General features: G+C 42.8%; 1 protein-coding gene across 4 annotated transcripts in view; it reads right to left on the bottom strand.

The window, feature by feature from the left end:
* Positions 1 to 6194: 6194 nt before the first annotated feature.
* sipa1 (signal-induced proliferation-associated 1) overlaps positions 6195 to 7500 on the bottom strand; it is a 64762-nt gene continuing 63456 nt past the window's right edge. For all 4 annotated transcript variants that reach the window (XM_084073252.1, XM_084073253.1, XM_084073251.1 and 1 more), the window contains one exon: positions 6195 to 7500. This exon is cut by the window's right edge and continues 870 nt beyond it. The gene's annotated coding sequence lies outside the window, so the exon portion shown is untranslated.

Here is a 7500-nt window from a genome sequence, read left to right as displayed (position 1 = left end):
ACACACACACACACACACACACACACACACACACAGAGAGAGAGAGAGGGAGTCTCTCTCTCTATTTACAGAACGGGATGAGTCATTAAGCTGTTGAGCCGTAGTGTGACACAGTCTCTCTTCTCAACCCCAAATAAAGACATGGGGGCTCTGTGTGTGTGTGTGTGTGTGTGTGTGTGTGTGTGTGTGTGTGTGTGTGTGTGTGTGTGTGTGTGTGTGTGTGTGTGTGTGTGTGTGTGTGTGTGTGTGTGAGTGTGAGTGTGTGTGTGTGTGTGTGTGTGTGTGTGTGTGTGTGTGTGTGTGTTTACAGCTCGCTGCCTGCCTGGGGACTGTCTGTTTGGACGATGTTGTCCTGCTCATACATACACGGCCTGGAAAAAGCCTCCCATGCCGTTCATCCATCACTGTGACTAAACTACAGCTTCTCTATTCTTAATCATCACTGTGACTACAGAACAGCATCTCTATTCTTAATCATCACTGTGACTAAACTACAGCTTCTCTATTCTTAATCATCACTGTGACTAAACTACAGCTTCTCTATTCTTAATCATCACTGTGACTACAGAACAGCATCTCTATTCTTAATCATCACTGTGACTACAGAACAGCATCTCTATTCTTAATCATCACTGTGACTACAGAACAGCATCTCTATTCTTAATCATCACTGTGACTAAACTACAGCTTCTCTATTCTTAATCATCACTGTGACTAAACTACAGCTTCTCTATTCTTAATCATCACTGTGACTAAACTACAGCTTCTCTATTCTTAATCATCACTGTGACTAAACTACAGCTTCTCTATTCTTAATCATCACTGTGACTAAACTACAGCTTCTCTATTCTTAATCATCACTGTGACTACAGAACAGCATCTCTATTCTTAATCATCACTGTGACTACAGCTTCTCTATTCTTAATCATCACTGTGACTAAACTACAGCTTCTCTATTCTTAATCATCACTGTGACTACAGAACAGCTTCTCTATTCTTAATCATCACTGTGACTACAGCATCTCTATTCTTAATCATCACTGTGACTACAGAACAGCATCTCTATTCTTAATCATCACTGTGACTAAACTACAGCTTCTCTATTCTTAATCATCACTGTGACTACAGCATCTCTATTCTTAATCATCACTGTGACTACAGCATCTCTATTCTTAATCATCACTGTGACTACAGAACAGCTTCTCTATTCTTAATTCAATTCCTGCCAGACACGCATAAAGTCGTTCAATTTTAAAAATAGGCACGCTGTTTTAGGCACCGTAACACAGCTCTGGGATGATCCATCAGAGAAGAAGTATGTGGATGTGACATCATCCTAAAAAACGTCACTTCCACCCGCCCTGGCTATGAAAATAGCAGATCTACAAGCTCACAATGCGTCGCATCGCGACGCATTGTGAGCTTGTAGATCTGCTGTTTTCAAAAGGCCCAAATGTATATAGTGGTTACTGTATGTTTTGTATTTTTTGTATACTCCGGTAAAGTAAAAACACCTCAAAATTGTACTTGAGTAAATATACTTGGTTACTTTACACCACTGAAAACAACTACGTGTGTGTATATGTGTGTATGTGTGTGTGTGTGTGTGTGTGTGTGTGTGTGTGTGTGTGTGTGTGTGTGTGTGTGTGTGTGTGTGTGTGTGTGTGTGTGTGTGTGTGTGTGTGTGTGTGTGTGTTGTAGCCACAAACAGACACAAAGACATTCAGAGACAGATATAACGGTCAGAGAGAAGAGGTCATACCTGGTCAGATATCTGACCAGGTATGACCAGGTATGACCAGGTATGAGCGCTTCATGACTCACTGAGGGCCTAATATGGTGTTAACCCCTTATTGGACGTCAATGTGAGCTTTAGACGAACAGGAAGTAAACCACAATGACACAGCATGACATAAAGGAGCAGTTCACACAAATGACTTATTTTCTATCAATGACTCACCTCATGAAAGCCTTGGATTCATGGAGATTGTCTCAGGAATGCGACAAACAACAACATCTCCATGAATTCAACTAAGGCTTCATGGTCTGTGTAATTGATAGAAAATATGTATTTTTTTTGGGGGGGGGGGGGGGGGTGAAATACTCCTTTAAAGGGACAGACCACTGTGGTAGAGGTTTGGGTTGTGTAGTTACCTTGCCATGACGTAACTCCAAAGGTGGACAAGAAATCTAAAATAATTGCTCCAATGATTAGAAAATGATAATTTAAAATATGCTCCTCATTGACTTACATTGTACAGTGAAACAGATCTCAAAGTCTCCTTTAACACGTAAACAAACAAAAACAAAGCTGATTCAGACAATATAGAACATCATCAAACAAACCAGAAGTGTTTTTTTTCTCTTCCTGTTGATTTTACTATTTGAAGATCCGGATCATCGGTTACAGGCCGGGTTTTCTTCTTAATAAAAATAGTAAAGTCAACAGGAAGTTGACATTTTCATTTAAAAAACAAAACAGTAGTGGGTTTGATGATGTTCTCGATTGTCTGAATCAGCTTTGTTTACATTTGTTTATGTGCTAAAAGAGTGACTTTGAGATCTGTTTTACCGTACAATGTAAGTCAATGAGGAGCATATTTTGAATTATCAATTTCAAATCAATGCAGCAATTATTTTAGATTTCTTGTCCACCTTTAGAGTTAAGGTAAATACACAACCCAAACCTCTACCACAGTGGTCTGGCCCTTTAACCTCCTAAATCAACCCACAAAGAAAGAACACAAGTTGAGGTATTCTGGTGGTCTGTTGTTGTTTTTCTACAAAAAGAAAAGATTTTATTTTAACCAAACCTAAACCTTTGTTTGTTCTTCTTCTTCTTTTGTCTTTTGTATTTCACACATCAGAGCTTCTTCTTCTTCTTAAATCTCTTTGCTTCTTTCAAATTAAAACAGCTACAAGAAATTCCACATTTTTGCATGATTAATAATACTTGTTTTTTTTTTGTTTTAGTTTTGTGGGTTTATACATTATTACACACATACAGAAGGGACGCGTGGAAGTCGCTTGGCACATTCCCATGCTTGTATCAACCTCCTACAATCTAAAGGAACTATTACATGACACAGTATGCATACATGTATAGTATACATACATTTATAGTATACATACATTTATACATACATGTATACTATACATGACACAGTCAAACGGCTCTTCTCATTACGTTAACAGTACTTATACGTCGCTCACGTGTCTGGAAACAGGAAACAGCCGCAGATCGGCCGTTTTCCCGGACTTGAGTCTCACGTCCGGGAAAACGGCCGATCTGCGGTTGTTTCCTGTTTCCTGTATAAGTATAAAGGTCTAAATGGTGCTTTGCCCGGCGAAGGTGACGTAAAAAATCGTCTCTAGTCGTAAAGGTGGATTTATTTATGTATTTACGTACGTACCTACAGTACGTCCCCTCCCGGTGGAGGCTCCTCGCTGGCCGCTGAGCCAGTAGGAGGCGATACAGAGACGTTTGGGGAGGATTCATTGACATAGAGGCTAAATTGGGTAAAGGGTAAAAAAGGGTAAAAAATTATTGGCAAAAAAAAATAATATATAAGAATTAAAATAACGTGACAGCCTCTGAGAAGACGATGTCCTCGCTGACACTTCACCGCGGCGAAGCATGAATGGACCTTTTTTTTAAACCAGGCATATTCCTGGGTCCGCCCACTAGAGGGCGAACACACTGGGTCCGCCCACTAGAGGGCGAACACACTGGGTCCGCCCACTAGAGGGCGAACACACTGGGTCCGCCCACTAGAGGGCGAACACACTGGGTCCGCCCACTAGAGGGCGAACACAGACCCAGGGCACCATGACGTAGAGCCGGACTGTAGCACATGTAATGATAAAAGTTTCACTTCTCATAATTTAATCTGAATATACTCGTAATCTTAATATTATGCTGGTACCAGGTTATTCACAGTGACTCTAACAGAAAAAACACAAAGAGTTCATATTATTATGAATGACTAAACCGTCCCTCAGGAAGGAAAGGAGTCTCCACTCCAGGGCCGGACTGGGACCAAAATTCAGCCCTGGCATTTTGGTCCGGACCGGCCCACCGCCCCCCCCCATTTTGTCAACGGGGGGGGGGGGGGGGGGGGGGGGGGGCGTTTCACTGTTTCAGCCCAGCCCTGCACATGAACTCTGCGGCCGCACTGAGGCGCCTGCTGGAAAGCATCCCAGCCCAAACATTAACGTAACTAATAATTGGGCCGCGCGACTCGGATATGACCGTAATAACCCTAAAACATTTTTAAAAATATATTTAAAAAAAAAAAAAAAAAAAAAAAAAAAAATGTTTTTTTTTTTTTTTTTTTTTTTTTTTGGCCCAGTGGCCCACTGGCCCAGCGGCCCACCGGGCATTTGCCCGGTACGCCAAATGGCCAGTCCGCCGCTGCTCCACTCAGTCCACTGGACATGATTTGGCATCCCTTTATCCAAGGTGTGTGTGTGTGTGTGTGTGTGTGTGTGTGTGTGTGTGTGTGTGTGTGTGTGTGTGTGTGTGTGTGTGTGTGTGTGTGTGTGTGTGTGTGTGTGTGTGTGTGTGTGTGTGTAGGGGGGGTTCAAGAGAGCTGCCTTTGCTTTCGTTGGCACTGCAGGGTGTGTGTGTGTGTGTGTGTGTGTGTGTGTGTGTGTGTGTGTGTGTGTGTGTGTGTGTGTGTGTGTGTGTGTGGGGGTCTCCTCTGAATGTGGGCGTGGTCATCGTGATGTCATCGGCGGAGGGCGTGGTCTTGAGGTAAAGGGGGTGTGGTGGCGAGGGGAGGGGTCAGAGTTGGGGGGGGTGCAGTCCTCCAGTTAAAATCCAGTTTCATGTTTGAGTTCTTTTCAAGACCAGACGTCGGGGGGGGGGGGGGGGGGGGGCTTGTTTTTTGGACAAAAAAAAAGTGCAAAAATAAACAGCACACACACACACACACACACACACACACACACACACACACACACACACACACACACACACACACACACACAGAACCAAATGGACCCGGGGTTCCATATGTTCCTCTCAGAGTTACAGAGCTCATAGGGTTCCATTTGGTTCCTATTACCTGGGGACCCCCTGGAAGTCCCTCAAGGACCCGACGGGGGTCCCCAGAACCACAGCTTTACTCTATCTACCTCATAAAGCCCATAGTAATCACTGTTTTGTTTTGTTTTGTTTTCTACACAAAGATGCATGTTCTGCTCCCAGCCAGCAGGTGGCAGCATCTCTACAGAAGTCCTACAGTGTGGCTGCTACAAAGGCTCAGCTGAGATAGATGTGAACAATAATAATAATAATAAAACTATGCTTTGGAAAATGGTCTGAAATAATGTAAAGCATCCATGATTTGAACATATAAATGTACATTTACAACTTAAAGGAGAATTTTGGACTAAGGTTTTCTTACCTTTTCTATGACGTTATGATATCTTAGGATGAATGGTACAGTACAAACATGTCATGACTCCATCCCGGGTCTTAAAACGTCCACCAATAGGCCTTGCGCTAGATCACGTATTTTAATAGCTTTTTAAAAATCTTTTTTTTGGTGAGATCTTACGTTCATAGTGACAGAACACTGAAAAAAAAACAAAAAAACAGAAGTAGACGAGATCGAAATCTCGAGATTTCAATCTCGTCAGGGACACTTTTTTTTTGTGGGGGGGGGGGGGGGGGGGGGGGGTTTGCATAGTGTTCTGTGCACGTTTTAAGCTGTGGCGGACCCCCCGGGATAGAGTTATGACATGTTTCTACTGTACCATTCATCCTAAGATATCAGAACATCATAGAAAAGCTAAGAAAACCCTAGTCCAAAATTCCCCTTTAATGTTTATGTCCATAGGGACTGGCTACATGTAGCTATATGTTAATAACTTAATGTTTATGTCCATAGGGACTGGCTACATGTAGCTATATGTTAATAACTTAATGTTTGTGTCCATAGGGACTGGCTACATGTAGCTATATGTTAATAACGTAATGTTTATGTCCATAGGGACTGGCTACATGTAGCTATATGTTAATAACTTAATGTTTATGTCCATAGGGACTGGCTATATGTTCAAATCATGGATACTTTACCATATGTTTCAGAGCGTTTTACAGGCTGCACATTTATTTTATACTTTATTTTTCCTTTTACATTTTGAAATATATTATTATCCAATTACACACTGAGGTGACAGACTGTTCAGACGGACAGCGTCTGGTTTCTCTACAAAGATGTTGAGGTTTGGAAGAGAACGGCTACAGGCGGGGGGGGGGGGGGGGGGGCGGGGGGCGAGGGGGTGAAGTAGTTCTGTCCTGTCCGCTGTCTTGTCTCTGTATTATCTCCATATTTCATCTGTTTCTTTCGTCACAGATATATTTAAAACGTGTTGGGGGTCATTTTATCGTCTACTCAGGCTCCTGTGTTTCTCCCCAGACAGTTCATACGTTGCTTGATTCAGTATTTAAATATGTTATATTCATTTTAACAGACACGCCCCCTTCCTATACAAACCCAATGTAACTTCAATCTCTATCTGAAACATGATGGAGTTATTGTCCTTCTAATGCCTTTTTTATTATTATTATAATATTACATTTATGAGAAAAGGAATTGAAAAAAACACAGTCCACTCATCTATTAGGAGGCAGTATGAGTCACCATGTGTTACAAAGGGTATGAAATATCTAAATACTGAACCAAGCAACTGATACAGTGTCTGGGCTGAAACACAAAAGCCTGTCTGTCTGTCTGCCAGCCTGCCTGCCTGCCTGCCTGCCTGCCTGTCTGCCTCTCTGCCTGTCTGTCTGTCTGTCTGTCTGCCTGCCTGTCTGCCTGCCTGCCTGCCTGCCTGCCTTTCTGCCTGCCTGTCTGCCTGCCTGCCTGTCTGCCTGCCTGTCCTGTCATTGTTACAGCTGTGTACAAATGGACACCCTTACGGGTCCATTTGGTTCCATTTGTACTCTCAGAGTTACAGGCCTGTAGGCACCGTCAAGAGAGAGTTGTTTAAGGAACCAGAATGGACCCTATAGTCTCCATGCTATGATGCAACAGAGATATCTACCATTCACATACATTACAGGGGAAATAATAATAATAATAATAATATATACAACTTTTGGTCATTTCAAAGAATACACCAAACATGCTATACAGTGTCTCTCAATCTGAAATTGCCACTTTCTTTTTTTGTTTCCTTTTTTCCTTTTTTTTAATGCAAGTGCTGTCATCCAGCCCGACTTGTCAAGTATTCAAAGCGAGATTACAATGTGCGTGTGAGTTACTATGTGCGTGTGTGTTACTGCGCGCACGCAGGCGCGCCTCACAGACACACGCACGCACACGCTAGCAAAAGCTCTCTTAAGCGTTATAGCGGCGCCAAGGCCACAGCACCGGAGCCGCCCATTGGCCAGTCTATCAGCACCAGAGCTGCCCATTGGTCTGTCATGAAGGTGGGCGTTAACCGTCCGTCCGGGAGGATGTGGGAGTCGATTTGCATAACTGTACT

The sequence above is a fragment of the Gymnoscopelus microlampas genome (genome assembly GCF_963454915.1).
Source record: "Gymnoscopelus microlampas genome assembly, chromosome: 12".
Lineage (NCBI taxonomy): Eukaryota > Metazoa > Chordata > Actinopteri > Myctophiformes > Myctophidae > Gymnoscopelus > Gymnoscopelus microlampas.
This window is presented reverse-complemented; position numbering and strand designations above follow the sequence as displayed.